The sequence below is a fragment of the Macaca nemestrina genome, chromosome 4 (genome assembly GCF_043159975.1).
Source record: "Macaca nemestrina isolate mMacNem1 chromosome 4, mMacNem.hap1, whole genome shotgun sequence".
Taxonomy (NCBI): domain Eukaryota; kingdom Metazoa; phylum Chordata; class Mammalia; order Primates; family Cercopithecidae; genus Macaca; species Macaca nemestrina.
In genome coordinates this window covers 116,834,241-116,851,738 of record NC_092128.1, presented here as the reverse complement: position 1 = coordinate 116,851,738, position 17,498 = coordinate 116,834,241, and the positions used below count along the sequence as shown (strand labels likewise).

At 35.8% G+C, this 17,498-nt stretch overlaps 1 long non-coding RNA gene across 2 annotated transcripts in view; it reads right to left on the bottom strand.

The window, feature by feature from the left end:
- Window positions 1–17,498, bottom strand: part of LOC105492337 (uncharacterized) — an 83,758-nt gene that overhangs the window by 43,884 nt on the left and 22,376 nt on the right. Inside the window, exon 3 of one of the 2 annotated variants that reach the window (XR_011622358.1) lies at window positions 6,139–7,749. The exons of the other annotated variant lie outside the window; for it this stretch is intronic. This is a non-coding gene — a long non-coding RNA (uncharacterized lncRNA). Of the gene's footprint in view, window positions 1–6,138; window positions 7,750–17,498 lie in introns of those variants that run through there. 2 annotated transcript variants of the gene reach the window in all.

Sequence of the window (17,498 nt, the reverse complement as noted above, 5' to 3'; positions counted from 1 at the left end):
TCTGTTCCTGGGCTTTTCTTTGGTTACCAGGCTATTAATTACTGCCTCAATTTCAAAAAATATTAAGGGCAGCCAGAGACAGGTCAAGTTACCCACAAAGGGAAGCCCATTAGGCTAACAGCAGATCTCTCTGCAGAAATCATACAAGCCAGAAGACAGTGGGGGCCAATATTCAACATTCTAAAGAAAGAATTTTCAACCCAGAATTTCATATCCAGTCAAACTAAGTTTCATAAGCGAAGGAGAAATAATATCCTTGATAGAGAAGCAAATGCTGAGAGATTTTGTCACCAGCAGGCCGGCCTTACTAGAGCTCCTGAAGGAAGCACTAAATATGGAATGGAAAAACCAGTACCAGTCACTCAAAAACATACCAAATTGTAAAGACCACGGACACTATGAAGAAACTGCATCAGCTAATGGTCAAAAAACCCAGCTAGCATAATAATGACAGGATCAAATTCACACATAACATTGTGACCTGGAATTAATGTAATGGGTTCAATGTAATGCAATGGACTAAAAAATGTAAATGGGCTAAACGCCCCAATTCAAAGACACAGACTGGCAAATTGGATAAAGAGTCAAGATCCACCAATGTGCTGTCTTTAGGAGGCCAATCTCATGTGCAAAGACACACATAGACTCAAAATAAAGGGATGGAGGAATATTTACCAAGAAAATGGAAAGCAAAAAATTAGCAGGGGTTTCAATCCTAGTCTTTGATAAAACAGACTTTAAACCAACAAAGATCAAAAAACAGAGAAGAGTATTATGTAATGGTAAAGGGGTCAATGCAACAAGAAGAGCCAACTTCCCTAAATATATATGCACCCAACACAGGAGCACACAGATTCATAAAGCAAGTTCTTAGAGACCTACAAAGAAACTTAGACTCCTACACAATAATAGTTGGAGTCTTTAACACCCAACTGTCAATATTAGACAGATCAATGAGACAGAAAAATTAACAAGGATATTCAGGACTTGAACTCAGCTCTGGACCAAGCAGACCTAATAGCCATCTACAGAACTCTCCACCCCAAATCCACAGAATATACATTCTTCTCAGCACCACATCACACTTATTCTAAAATTGACTACATAATTGGAAGTAAAACACTCCTCAGCAACTGCAAAACAATGGAAATCATAACAAACAGTCTTTCAGACCACAGTGCAATCAAATTAGAACTCAGGATTAAGAAATTCACTCAAAACCACACAACTACATGGAAACTGAACAACCTGCTCCTGAATGAATACTGGGTAAATAATGAAATTAAGGGATAAATAAATAAGTTCTTTGAAACCAATGAGAACAAAGATACAGTGTAGCAGAATCTCTGAGACACAGCTAAAGCAGTGTTTAGAGGCAAGTTTATAGCACTAAATGCCCACAGGAGAAAACAGGAAATATCCAAAATCTACACCCTAACCTCACAATTAAAAGAACTAGAGAAGCAAGAGCAAACAAATTCAAAAGCTAGCAGTGGACAAGAAATAACTAAGATCAGAGCAGAACTGAAGGAGATGGTGAAAAATTCTTCAAAAAAATGAATGAATCCAGGAGCTGGTTTTTTGAAAAGATTAACAAAATGGATAGACTGCTAGCCAGACTAATAAAGAAGAAAAGAGAAGAATCAAATAGAAAGAATAAAAACTGAAAAAGTGGATATCACCACTGATCCCAAAGAAATACAAACTACCATCGGAGAATGCTATAAACACCTCTATGCAAATAAACTAGAAAATCTACAAGAAATGGATAAATTCCTGGACACATACACCCTCCCAAGACTAAACCAGGAAGAAGAAGAATCCCTCTATTACATTTTTACATTCTTCTTCCTCCAGGAAGTTTTCTTTGAATTCCAGATCTACTTGCCATCTTCCCCTATCATCTCTTACAAACCAACTGTATGCTAACACTGATTCCTCATTGCAGAAAAGAACCAATAATACCAGCGGAGTAATACCCAAGAGTGAACACGCTGTTCCATTCTTCCTTTCTCCCCTTTACTTATGGTCTCTTTCTTATACTAGTATGAGGGGTAGCCAAATAGGATTTGTAATCTGGCCTCCTATTTTAGAAAGAGTGGTTCATTGTTTTTTATTTAGGTTCCAGAAATGGATGGAGTTACTCGATACTGCTAGAATTAATTGCAGCTCACAATTCACATTGTGAAAGGAAAGATAAACAGTTGGTTAAAACGTAGCACATGCCATCTGAAAACATAGAGTACGCAGATAAACCTGCATGTAAATCTGAAATTAACTGCCTGTTATTTCCAAATAAAACCTATGAGGCCCTCACTGGCCAGCATGTTAATGAGACCCTCCCTTCCCTCTGTCCACACCAAATGCTCATCTCATTGAAGATGCCTACTATGCTCTAATGATTTCCTGCATTGACCTTTAACCCCATGTGACCCCCAACTCCTCTAGAAATTTTTTAGATTCAGAATTGCAATATTGAAGCCCTTTTAGGAAACCCCACACACTGCACTTTGCTTCCTATGAAAGACTTCCTGTGGATGAGCCGGGGGACTGGCGTGCCCTACAGAGCATCCTCACACAAGGACAAAAACAACTGTGCACAGAAACTTAGAATAACCTTTCCCCATGAGTCAGAAGTGACTTACACAACTTAGACATTCTCCCTGGAGCACAACCAAATGTCATCTTTCTCCTCCCTTTTCTCCTCTAGAGCTGGAAGGGTTAGAGGCCGCCTGTTTCTAAAAAAACACAAACATTTAGGGGTTTGGTGGTTAACATTAAATGCTGCCTTCAAAAGCTTACAGAACTATGGGGAAGTAAACTCAGAAATTTATAATTCAATATGCCATCTGCCATAATATGCATTAAACACAATCAGATTTTCCTTCTTGCAGATTCCTCCAAACATTATGAAGCTGTGTTGACCACTCTTACTTGGCTTTGGAGAGAATAACCAGGAAAAAGTATAGCTTCTCTTTATGAACCCTACAATCCCTCAAAAAGATGACCCCCCCTTCATTAAGTGTCTTGTGACAGGGCAGAGTGACAAATGATGTAATTCTGGAAGAGGTATATTTTTGTGGTGAGACACAGGGATTTCAGGGCAAAAGAGTCTCACGTTGAAGCCCTGGATCTAACACTTACTATAATGTTGGGATTTATCTCTCTGCACCTCACCTTTCTCTGTTGTAAAACAGGCCTCATAAAAAATGCCTACCTCTTAAGGTGTTGTGTACACCAAATGAGTGAAAACACATGAACACATGCTTGGAACTGTGCATAGCCTGTAATGAGTCCTACCTAACTGTCAGTAGGCTAAAGTCCACTAAACATAGTTTAGTCAGTGGACTAAAGACAACAATCAAAGATGCACAGGGCAACATATGGCTTGCACCAGACTCTCTAGGAGCTCAAAGAAAGAGCATGACCCATGGTATTCAGCCTTTGCATTTGTAGCGATACCACCAGAGTGAGCCTCTTCCACACACAGCTTCAACTACTTCCTCTAAATTGACAGCACTATGTCAGGTCCAGATCACTGTCATGGTCTCCTGTCCAAGGCACCCAACTTCTCACTTATCAGTGACCCCTGAACAATGGATAGAAACATCAAAAAGTGAATCTGTCCCGTGGTCCTTTCCTTCTTCTATATTCATAAATACTCCACATTGAGTAAAGGAAGTGTGGTCCCATTTCAGTGAATGGCCTTTCCATCTGCCCCCATCCCACATGCCAGGAATCTGGATGAGGCTGTCAGACACCTCTCCTCACTTTTCACGTGCATTAGTCTTTCCAGTTCTGGGCCTAAACTCTCTCACGAATTCACCTCTCTCTAATTCTGCTCTCCCAGCAGAGCCTCAACAGTCCCCTAAAGTTGATCTGCAATATCTGCTGTCAAATTTATCCTGTACAAACCAGCTATATCCTCACTCTCCTGGCCTGCAGAGAGAACAATAAATGACCCAGTTTCAGTCAATTAGACATGCCTGCCTTGGACTTTTCATCGAGAGGGTAATAAAAGGAAGCTGTCCTATGAAGCCCAACTGAGCAGAAACAAAGGGAAGAATATTTTCAGCATGGACAAAGGTAGGTCACTAACTTATATGTGAAGATTATTCAAGCACGTACACAGGGCAGAGTAGTGATCACTGTGTAACTCAGAAAGCCTAGGGAGGTGGGAGTACTGCTCAAGATGTATCTGGAAGGACAGGCAGAGGCTTCGTTACTAAAAAGGCTGTGTGCCTGCTTAGGTACACACATCGTCTTCAGGAAATTGTTAAATAACAGTGAGCTGGCATTGCCAAGATTTAGCACTTAATCTATAAACACTAAAAGATTTTCACATGCACAATTTAAAAAACTCATCCAATGGTGTGTCAGGTGAAACCTTATAAAACTGTAATAGAAACCAGCTGTGTGTGCAGACTCCCAGCACGTCCATGTTCATTTCTGGCTCAGCAGAGTGTGAAGGACGTGGTTTGGGGATAGAAAGCTGCTGGCACAAGGACACCTGGGCTCCAACCAGGAAGTAAGAGAACTGAGAAGGGAAAGGCAATCCAGGGTTGGGAATCCAACCTCCCTGGGTTCAGGCACAGTTCAATCGGAGTTTAAAGTGAATACTTGGGACATTTATTATCTTATCTGAGTAAGTTATCTGCTGCTTAAGAGTGATGAGCTCATTTTTATGGTCTTGCTTTTGACTTTCAGGCTTCCCATGGGAACTTCATAAAGAGCCCATAAATACATGTTTATCTGTATCTCTAGCATAATCCAGATTTTTGTTGAGCTGAAAGTTACCTTAACAATTTTTGTATGTCTGAATAAATAAAAATATACTGCCACTCTTAGAAATAATGTACACATAGAATGGATATATTCTCCACAAGGAATTTAACTGTTAAGGCTGAGACACACTCATCCATATTCAATAGACGATTGTATTTGCAATTGTGTAAGCAGAGCAGTAGAAAGTACAAATATAAATTATACTCTCTTCCTTTAAAATACAAATCGAAGTATGATGTTATTAATAGCTATAATACACAATGTCTTGTATGATAGTTGCTTTAATTTCTGAGTATGTGACACTTTCCAATCTTCATTTTAACACTTTTATGCATGTTATTGCATAACAGAATTCAGAGAGAGAATAGTTTTTCTTACCCTACTACTGATTTGTAAGTTTTGAGCCAAAACTTTTATTAAATATAATATAATAAGAATTATATGCACACGTTGTACCAAGTGCCACTTTCCTGGTTTTGATGTTGCACTATAGTTAAGTAAAATGTAATCAACAAGAAAACTGGGTGAAGGGGGCGTCGGTCCTCCCCACACTATCCTTGCTACTTCCTAAAGGAAAAATTCTGTAATTATTTTGAAATAAAATGTTATTTTAAAAAAACACACTTGCATTGTAGAATTGACCCCATTTAGTCATGGTGTATTACTCCTTGTATGTGTTCCTAATTCTACCGGTTAACTTTTAAAAACTATTTCGGTGTTAAACTATAAGAGAATATAGTTCCATATTTTTTAATTATTGAGTTTTGTATGGTTTTTAATATCAGATTAATAACGGCCTCATAAAATGGGTGGCAAAATTGTCACTCCTCTATTTCATAAAAGAGTTTTGAGTGGCAGTGGTGTCATTTTTTGCTTAAATATTGGATAAAATTTATCAGAGGGGCCATGTGTCCCTGGAATGTTTAATTATTGGTGGAAAAGTGTTTGGCCAGGTACTCAATTTCTTTAATGTATCTAAGCCTATTCAGATTGAACTACTTGAATCAGTTTTTGTAATTTGTGTCTTTCAAATAATTTGTTCATTTCACTTAAGTTATTGAATTTGTTGACATAAAGTTGTATATAATATTACTTTATCATTTTAAGGTCAGTAGAATTTGTAATTATATCTACTTTTCCCATCTTAATAGCATGATTTATGTCTCTTAAGTCTTCATCATTTTATCAGAGTGTAAATTTTATTGTTATTTTCAGTGAAACATCTTTCAATTCTATTTACTTTTCTAATTGTATTATTGTTCCTCTTTTCCTTGATTAAGAGATAAATTGAAAATAGAGACAGATAAGATAGAGAAATAAATAATAGAAAAACATAATTTCTATGAATTGCTTTCTGTTTTTATATTATTTTTTCCTTCTACTTAATTTGGGAGTATTTGTTCTTTGCAATTTTAAGTTAAAAACTTACAACTGTAGTGTGCGGTGGCTCACGCCTGTAACCCCAGCACTTTAGGAGGCTGAGGCGGGCAGATCACAAGGTCAGATGTTCAAGACCAGCCTAACCAACATGATGAAACCCCATCTCTACTAAAAAAATACAAAAATTAGCCGGGTGTGGTGGCACACGCCTGTAATTCCAGTCACTCAGGAGGCTGAAGCAGGAGAATTGCTTGAACCCGGGAGGTGGAGGTTGCAGTGAGCTGAGTTCGCGCCACTGCACACCAGCCTGCGTGAGAGTGAGATTCTGTCTCCAAAAAAAAAAAAAAAAAAAACCTAGACAACTAATTTTAGATTGTTTTTCTTTTCTGATGTAACTGTTTAAAGCTATACATTTCTTTTGAAAACTGTAAGATGTATACCCTAGTCTTTTTTAAATTATTATTGATTTAAAAATCTATTCTTTTGATAGTGATTTGCCTCTCTGGCCAACATTATTTAATTTCTAATTATTTGAGGATTCTCCAGATATCATTCTATTAGTTCTTCTTAATTCTGCTATAATCAGCAAATATCTCCGTATTATTTGAATCTTGTTATATTTATTGTGACTCATCTCAAAGACTAGAATATTGTCTATTTTGGTAAATGTCTGCAAACACTTGAAAAGCATGTATACCCTGCTGTTGCTGAATGCAGTGTTGCTTGAACCTCAGTTAGGTCAAGTTCATTGATAATGTAGTTCAAGGCACCTATATTTTTTCTCATCACCTCCTATTCACCCCATAGGTAAAGAAGAGACACCTCTCTCTAAACAGCATGAGATGGCCAAACACAGCACACTCAGCACCAGACAAGTGAGATGCACAGCTCATGAGTCACATGTGCTGTCTGCATAAGGAGAGAGTATCACACATCACACAGGGCCATGGGGGTTGTGCTCTGTGAGAGAAGGAACAAGCAGGTACCGCAAGAGGCCAGCTTTGTAGTGAGAGGAGAGGGGGTGACACCTCATTTCTATGGGAGAATGTGATCAACTTGTGTGGGCTGGCAGGGAGGTGAAACCCAACAGGCTGAGGACCTGATGCGTTGCAGGTGGTCTAGTTTATAGGAACTGGACAGGTGAGGACCCTTTCCTACTGAGTGGAGGGTGTCTAGTGAGAGCAAGAGAACTCATGGTTAGAATCTGGGGCTTTGTGAGGCTCAAAGATGCTAGGACACCTTTTTGAATTTCTTTGGTCTTTGCTGTTTTTTTTTTTTTTCTCAATTAATCTCTCAATTGCTGAGAGAGGGGTTTTGAAATCTCCAATTATAATTTCAGATTTGTTTTTTCCTTTGATCTTCATCAGTTTATATTCCATGTGTTGTAAAGCTTCTTGTTGAGCTTGTACACATTTAGGATTGTTATATCTTCTTCTGTATGCCATAGGCAGAGAGATAGACACATAGACAAGTGGAACAGAATAGAGGATTAAAAAATAGTCCAATACAAATACATCCGGTGGGTTTTCGACATAGGTGCAAAAGCGTCTTTTCAGCAGACAGTGATGGGGCAACTGAGCATTCCTAGGCAAAAGGAAAAAAAGAAGTCACAACATTGACTTTACACCTTACACCAGAATTAATTCAAAACGGATCACAAACTTAAATGTAAAATGTAAAACTACGTATAAATTAATTATTGATATATCTGGGCATAAATCTACTATTGTATTATTTGTTGCCCATTTGTTTTCTCTTTCTCATTCTTCTGTCCCTCTTTTCTCAACTTCCTCTGGGTTATTTGTACATATTTTAGAATTCCAATTTGATTTACTTAGTGTGTTATAAGTATAGTATTTGGAAGAGTTCTCTTAGTGGTTGTTCCAGGCATTACAGTACACATATGTCATGAGTAACACCAGGCCAGACATAACCAGGTTCATGCACATTTGTGTCTTTCCCTAAGGTCAGATTTTTATAGGTATTATTTCAGTCACAAAAGCCACGAGCTAGAAGGAATTCACAAGAAGGCAATTCTCCTTAGCACTACCCATTCAATAGGTAGGTAGAGCTGCAGGCACACAGGCTCATGTGGTCCACAAGTGAGTCAACATTGTAAACCATATGTAATAGTATACTTAATAAATATATAAATGCGACAGATTAAATGTACCACATCAAACAAAATAGCATTTAAAATCAAGAGAAAAGGGGATATAAAAATGGGGTTAATAAACCAGTCTAAGGAGGGTGACACGGACAAGGAGAGTGTCTCAGCTGATCCAATGGATGTTAGCATCTTGCAGGAAGAGCCTTTGGGGAAGCACCTTCAGTGGCAGATGCTAGGTGCTGATCATGAGTGACAGCAGGACAGTGTCTTAACATGGCCGTCTCAAGCTGGTGAACTCTTGCTCTTTTTATGGCCACAGAGTCCTCTGGTGAAGAATGGAAGTCCTCTGGCTATGTCCCCCTCTGGTTGGGTGCAATCTCTATGGATTAGATAAACATCTAGTCCTGTTGGCATGATGCCTTGTGAAATGTAAGGTGGAGTCTGTTTCTAAGATGGAGTTAGTTATATCAAGAATTCTCTATGCAACACACATAACTTATCACAGTCTAAAGGTTTCAAATTTGTATGACCTTGAGTGAAGAAATCTTCCTTCCTTTAAGGTCCCTTCATCTCCTTTATAACATAATTGTCTGAAATATTTCCTCTGCATACATTGAGCATCACATCAGGTGGTATTATAATTTTTGCTTCAACCATCAAATATGATTTGAGAAACTTATGAGAATTAGGAGAGTCTATTATATTCACCCTGTTTTACACATTCTAACCTACACGTGTGTTTTTTCCTCTCTGAAGTTTTCAAGCAATGCATCATTTGTCTATGGACGCTTGCATGAGTTTTTATTTGTCTTCAGTTTTCAGACATTTAATTATGATGTGTCTTTCTTGCATGTTTTATTTGGGTTTATCTTGATAGAGGTTTTCTCACCCTGAATCTCTCACCAGGTGAGGGAAGTTTTCAGCCATTATTTCTTCGAATGCCTTCTAGTCTCACTCTCTTTTACTATTCTTCTGAAATGCTATCAAATAAACTTCAGCATTAAAAAAAAAAAATGTCCTACAGGTACCGGAAACTTTGTTTTTTTCCCCAGTGTATTTTCTCTTTGTCATTCAGATTAGGTAATTTTAACTATCTGTCCTCAAGTTCACCAACTCTATCCTCTGTCACCTCCAGTCTATTACTGAGGTCATCCTGGGAGTTTGTTTTTTAATTTCTGTGATTTTATTTTTCAGTTCTAAAATGGCACTTGTTTTTTATGACATATTTCTTTGTTGAGATTTTCTATTTTTTATTTGTTCCACAAGAACTCATAATTGCTTGTTAAAATATTTTTATTTTGGCCACTTTAAGATCCTTCCAGATAATTTTAACATCTGATTCATCTTTATGCTGGTCTCTTTTCTCATTTATATTGTGATGTCCCTGGTTCTTCAAATGGCAAATAACTTTTAATTATATCCTAACATTTGGCTGCTTCTTTTTCTTCTAATTTTGAAACAACAGATCCTATTTACTCTTTCTCTTTTATTGGGCAATCTGCCTGATGAGATGTGGCATGAGGGCTGGGTATGTATATGTTCTGTTTCCTTTTGGGCCCTGCCAATGCCAACTCAACACAGTGGGCCCCCCAATGCATGTGTGTGGGGTGAATGCTCAGGTTCACCCTGGCTCTGCTGCTACTTTCCTAGGGGAAGTGTAGGAGTGACCCATACTCTCTCTGTTCTTTTGAGTAGGGGTGTGGATTCACTCTGTCCTGGCCTCTGCTGACACCCAGGGAAAGGAGCTAGAAAACTGGACTGCCAGGTAAGTCTACCTCCCACCATCATGTCCACCTTGTTCAATCTGGTGGGAACTGGGACTCAGCTAGTCATTGGCTCCTGCTCACAGTAAGGGAAGGGGGACTACCTCACTTTACATCACCTCATTCTGACTCACTGATGCCAGGTGAGAGACTCACTGTTGCCAGGCACTTTTCTCTGTACCAAGCTGAACTGAGGTTTATTCTTTCTACACAAATCATAAAGTTGAATATTTTTGAAGCAAATATTTTGAAGAAAACCACTTTGCTGATTTTGTTTCTATAAACATTTTTACTTTCCTATTGATAAGCAGCTAGGAAACACAGCCTCTAACTACAGATAATCTCTCTTTTCTCTATCAAAGATTCTTAAGTGTTTTTCAGGAACTCTATTCCAGTTTAACAAAGCATGTCTAAGAAAGCAGTTACCAGACCAAACCCATGATTTGATCCTCTCTGAAACAATAATTGGTCAGGGCCTTATAAGTAGCCTTGTCAATTTCCACTGAAATTCTTCCTGAGCTATACAAGCTTCTAACACTCTTAAGAAGTGGGATGTATAAATAATGTCCTCATTCCCAGCAATTCACATTTAGTATCCTAAGGTGAAAATATGGTTATTAAACCCAAGTGCTTTGTACCTTGTTTAAGCTTGCAGCAGTTTACTCTGATTATGATGATGAGAAAGTTGAGTCTATGTTAGTATTTTGGATCAGTGTAAAGTTTTTTTTTTTTTTTTTTTTAATTTCAGGACAAGAAAATATTAACTTAGCTGTTGAGAAATGACATGCTCAAACATTGCCTAACTTGAAGAGTTCAAACTTGTTGAAACTTCTTTTACTGTATGCCTTTTGGAACCAAAAGTGAGCTGAATAACGCTTTTGGCAACAACATGAGCAGTAAGGTGGGTACAGTCCTGACCTCCGCTCACTGGAATCTCATATCAGAAACCTCAGTGTACATCTCGTTTTCTTGAGTCAGCACAATTTGAGGTTTAAGAGAAAATAAAATGTAGCTGCGTCTTTTATTCTTTTTGCAATGTGGGAGATCCTCAGTTTCTATATTCCTGAAGGTTTTGGTGTCACAGAAGAGGACTAAGAAGCGATAAATAAAGATTTGTCCAGAAACTCAGATCAACATATGTCTGCATTAGGAGGTTGTCTTGGGGTGGTTGTCAGTATGACACCAAAGGCAAAGACACTAGAAACTTTTGGAATTAGAAGGAGAACTTCTCATGAGCAATATCCTAATAATATAAAGAAATGGACAGATATGATGAGTAATTTACAATTGATTAAGCTATCTTAGGGAAGAGGTAGAGTGAAATGATTTTTGCTGATTGTAATTTCTCTGCCAAAACCAGTTACAATTTAGCCATGTTATATTACTTAATTTTTGCTAACATCATGTGATATAAGCATGATTATCCCCCTATACAGTTGAAAGAACTAGGTTGGAGGTCTTAAATAACTTTTCCTAGTTTATACAAGGAAAATAATAGATCTGGAATTTGAACATAGGGCTCTCTGACATCAAAGTTTATATTTAAAATATAAACAGATAGAGAGATAGATAGATGATAGATACATACATACATACACACCTACACACATATTTTCCTGATGATATATGGCTCATGGATTATAAAGGAAATGATAAATTAAGAGTGGATCTGACATGTTAGTTTTGTATATGGTGTGAGGTAAGGAGTTTTCTTTCTGATGAATATTCAGCTGAGTCCTGCAATATTTTTCAAGTCAAAATCGTGCTTTGTCATATAATGTATTTTCATATATGTTTCATTACTATTTCTAGATATTTATTTCCATTCTACTTCATATGTCTGGAGATATGTCTATACCATACTCTTTGATCACTCTGTATTTATATTTTAGTGACTGTAGGGGGAAGATCATCTATTATTCCTCATATTGTTTCAGTTGTACGTCAGGCTTTTCTTCATAGAGGCTAATATCATTATATTTAATTTTAAAAATAATATTCAAATTAAAATTGTGAACCTATTTCAATTTATATAAAATTTCATTTATGTATTCATTTTGAAATAAAAGCTTCCAAATCTTCTTTTATAAAAGAATATTAGGTCTTTTCATGTATTCCCTTCTCAATTATTTTCATCTAACAAGATCATATAAGTTTATATTTTTATTTTTTAGGTATATCTTTTCTGCTAAAACTATTCCTAAGGATTTTATGGCTTTTGAAAGTTTTGTTGACTATCAAAAGAAATAATTATAATTCCATGTTTATCTCTGGATGTTGAACTAAGTAATTCTAATAAAAATGTTAAATAATTAAAGCCATAGAAGAGTCAGTACTTATAAAATTATATGCTTAGCATGTTTAGTTTATTAGGTATCAATTATACATTAATAACTATATAACAAGAAATGTTGTAAGTATTTTTATCCTAAAAGTCTGTGAAAATATTTCAAACCAAGAAAGAAACTTCAAAATTATTATTTAAAAAAATTCACATATTTTACTATATATAATTTAAAATATTATGACAAATTATGTCAGAGAAAATCAATAACAAACGATGGTGTTTAAAAAGACATTTAGACACACAGATACATAGATTGATGAAAGATTATGTAATACAGAGATTGATAAAAGATTAATATGTAAAATATGCAAAGAACATATATGAGTTGATTTCTAAAGCAAACAATGAAATAGTGTTATGGACACAGAATAAAATTAGAAAAATAATAATACAATAACAGATCTTAATGTCCAATGTATATAAAGGTATGTTATTAGTTACTGATTTTTAATTGAATGCAAATTAAGGTTATGATGGAATATTATTTTATATCCTTCTTTTTGGCAAAATATTTTTGAAATGGTATCTATTGAGTGTATAAATCAAAAGCATACTCTCTTGTATTAGCAGAGGAGTGATGGATAGTAACAACCTTTTGGAAACATGATGTATCATACCACAGAAATTTTTAAAAAATTAGTTTTGGCAATCTGTTTCCCAGAATTAAAAGTTCTATTGCATAAATAGTGCTAGATATTGTAAATAGATAATTATATAGCTATTATCCATGTGTGCTGGTGGGCATATATATAGTTTTTATATGTGTGTGTATATACATGTATATATGTAATCATTAGTGTGGTGGTAAAACTCTGGGAACATATAAATATACATCAGTAGAGAAGTATTTAAATAAATTATGAAACATGTATGCTATTGAGTGTTATATGCCAATTAAAAGAAGTTACATATATATAAACTGACTTTGGTGTATTTAAATAAACCACACATAATAAACTACACAATTTGTTAACTTCTGAGACATATATGTACCCATGAAACCAACAACACATTCTGGATGATGAACATATCTTTTACTCCTGAAACTGTCCTCATGTCCCTTTGAAATTTCTCCATCTTGCCCTTCCACAGCCCCTTCCATCCCCAGGCAACCACTACTTTCTCCTTTTTGCAAATTAATTCCAATTTTTCTGGATTTTTACACAAATAGAATCATAGAGTATTTACTCTTTTTGTGTTGCTTCTTTCATCATATTTTGAGATTTATTCATTTGTCTTGTATCAGAGTTCTTTTTATTGCTGAGTAGTATTCCATGGTGTGGACACAACCCAATTTGTTTATCCATTCACTTGATGAACATTTGGCTGCTTTGACTTTTAAACTATTAAAAAACGAGCTACTTTGAACATTCCTGTACATGTCTTTGCATGAACATATAGTTTCATTTCCTTGGAAAAATACCTACAAATGGGAAGACTATCACATAGTCAGTGAATGTTTCACTTTATAGGAAGCTGTTAAACTGTTTTCCAATGTGATTGTACCAATATATATTTCCACAGACTGTGGATTAGAGTTTCAGTTCCTCCACATAACGTTAGCAGCCCTTGCAGACATTGTTTCCAATTTTGGCCATTCTGGTAAGTATATAATTGTGATTTTTCTTTATATTTCCATAATGACTAATGATGTTGAGCATCTCTTTCATGTGCTTATTTGTCATCTATTTGTCTATTGTCACCTTCTTTGGTATCTGTTCTAAATTTTTGTCCATTTTTTGATTGGGTTGTTACCTTATTACTGGGTTTTAGAGCTCTGGATATACTCTTTATTTTTAAATAAACACAAGAAAATGAAAACGCTGTATATGACTATATATTCATTTGATGAAGAATATTATGGAAGGATACACATTTTGCTGTTAACATTGTGTACCTGGGCATTTGGAGATATTGATGCATTTGATGAGGAATGAGAGAGAGGTAACGCCATAAAAAAGTAAAATATGTCCAAGACAAAAAGAAAGTATTATGTGATGATGGTAATTTAAACTTACAAACATGTGCATGAATAAATGATCACCAAAATGTTTATAGTATTTATTTCAAGATGGTCTAATTTCAAGTGATTTTTACCTCTTTATACTTTGATTAGCTGTATTATTGTTTTTAAATCGGTATAATTAAAAAACTAATTTTCATTATTAACTAAACAGAATATCAAGGAAATTACAAGTCTGAGTTACTGGGAGGATAGTGGTGATTTGAGGGAGAACCATGAATTTAGTTTGGGCCACCTGTATGGCATGAGAAAAGACAAAATCTTTTGTGGGCATCACAGGTGAATATTATTTATATTAGATTTCACTGCTGTGAAGGAGAGCTTGGATCAAAAGAAAGCTTACAGATAAAATGACCATAGAAGCACTAAATATTCTGTTAATCTTCCTACTCATAGATGTAGTCCTCCATTTTATAATTAAATTTTTAATAAATTGGTGACTACTCTGAGGATTTAAAACTGTTTCACCTTGGTGAACTTTGGGGCTCAGATTTTGGATTTACCACTCTAATCAGATCTTTCATTTGCATAACTGGGATAAGTGCTTGCATTCCGATGACTCATCACCAGCCTCTTTAGTGACTCATTTGTTTGATTAGTGAAAAATCTCAAAAGAGATTTTTTTTCACCACCATGATGATAGCAAGTTTTAAGAAGTTAAATAAATACCAGAATGCAACCATGGTTGCTGGACATTTTCCTACTTTTAAATATGTAATAGAAATGTTGACACAAACACAACATCTAAAAATTCTAAATAGTCATAACTGACAATGAACTCAGAGGTCAACCTGCTCAACTCTCATAATGAGAATTCCACAGATATTTATTGATGATCTATCATGTGCCAGGCACTACAAATCAAAACCTCTAGAATAAAGTTAAAGCAATATTTAAAAGATGTTTATAGATTTAAATGTCCATTTAACAAATAAGTAAAATATATACCATTTATAACTTCAATTATGTTAAATATCAAGGAATAAATCTAACAAAATAGAAACAAGATCTCTAGAAAAAAATACCTAAAACATTACTAAAATGAATTAAAGAATATCTAAATATTATGTTTATACTTAGAAAGACACAACTTTAAAAAGATGTTAAGTTTCTTCAAATTAATGTGTAGATTTAGTGAGGTAATAATAGACATCCTTGCAGAATGTGCGTGTGTGTGCGAGCATGTGTGTGTGTACCTGTGTGTGCACGTGTGTGTGTGTCTGAGAGACAGAGAGGGAGGGAGGGAGGGAGAGATGAGAGAGAGGGAGAAAGAGAGAGAGACGTAAGGAGATTATCCTATAATTGATATAGTATTATATTGTATACAGCCAAGAATAACAAGGATCTTCTTGTAGAGGAAGCAGGTTCTGCATCAGCTGACATTCACAATTATTTGATAATTATATTATTAAGATTTTGCAATATTGATGAAAGGATGGAAGAATAGATAAATGGAATAAATGAAGAGCCCAGAAACAGCCCATGCATATGTGGTCAGTTGGTTTTTGACAAAGTCCGAACAGCACACTACACTTGTAGCAAATGGTAATGGGACAATTGCACATCTATAGGGGGAGAAAAAAATACATCATTAAAATCAACTTGTAGTACAGCAATTGACTTCTCATGGATTTTATTTCTAAATTGGAGGTCTAAATAAACAATGGTATATACACATACAAATGAATATTATTCATCAGTAAAAAGGAATGAGCTATCACCCATGCAAAAATGTGGTTAGATTTAAATGTATGTTGCTAATGAAAAAATGTGTAGAAATGTAACCAGGTCAGTTGGCAAGGATCAGATTATGAATTAACCGCGCATCGAATTCTTTTCAGAAGGGAGAAAAGTACAACCAACATTTCTGCTTCATGCCTGGATTGTTCCAGGATTAGCCTTCAGAATTCTCAAGCAAACAGGAAGTTCGATATATGTGTAGTAAGAAACAAAGTGATGGAGGGGTTACTTTTAGAGTAAGGTAGCAAACTGGCCGTATAGGTTACAAACTCCCTACTGTCAATGTCCATTCCATTTCTATAGAGTATCAGGGTGTCGACTTCATTCTGACTACTTCCTGCTGGCTGCAGGCATTGCTAGGTGCCTGAGGAATGGGGCTTACTTTCTTGGAGTCTGAAATATTTCTGTGTTCCTGGGGTCACAGGGGTAACAAGTCAAAGCATCATTGGATGAGGGGGTAAGATCTGGGAAAAGTGATCCTGTAACCCCATGTATGTTGTATAGCAACAGTATAACCCACAGTAAAGAAGTATGCCTATTCCTAGAAATATAGCCAGAATGATGAGTTTTTTTTTTTTTTTAATCAGGAGGGTCCTGACCCAAACAAAAAAGAGAACCACTGGTTTAGTAACATCATAGGGTTGGACATTGCATTAATTTGTTCGTTCATGTCCTGGAGGGCAGAGATGTTTTTCAGTTTATTTTGAATATACACCCAACATTCAGGGTTTCTTGTGTGTTTACTGTAGTCTCTAAGATGATAATCTAAACATTGCAAGAAAAGGATGACTCATACCTTTCTCTGACATTCCTGCAATCATCATCATTTTTGTTCTGTTTTGTTTTCAATCAGGGGACATACAGGTAATAACTATAAAATATATGACCCTCATATCAATAAGAAAGTCAGTAAGTTTGTTTCCCACTGTTAATTGTACTGAGAGCTCCTGTGGAGATATCACAACTGGTTGGTTAAACACACAGTTTTAACAGGTTGCAGGGGGAGCTATGAATATTTATGAAGGTGGTCCTGACACATGTGTATTGAATAAACATCTGTATAACATATGGCCCATGCTTATTTTGGGATGGAGACTTAACGTCTAAATGTATTACAATTAGGCCTTGTACATCAGTTGGTCTATTTAGGACACAAATAGATCTAATTACAAAAGTGCTTAATTTCTGTAAACCAGCCAGAATTAGGCCATGTTCTGTGGTCTTTTTATCAAGAGAAAGTCATTGAAATCGGTCTTTTGTCTAATTAAAGCTGCAGTTATAGCTGGTGGAATAGGGGCTGGGGTCAGTTAGTCAGCACTTAGAAGAGATGTAATTTGTTTTAACGTTGCT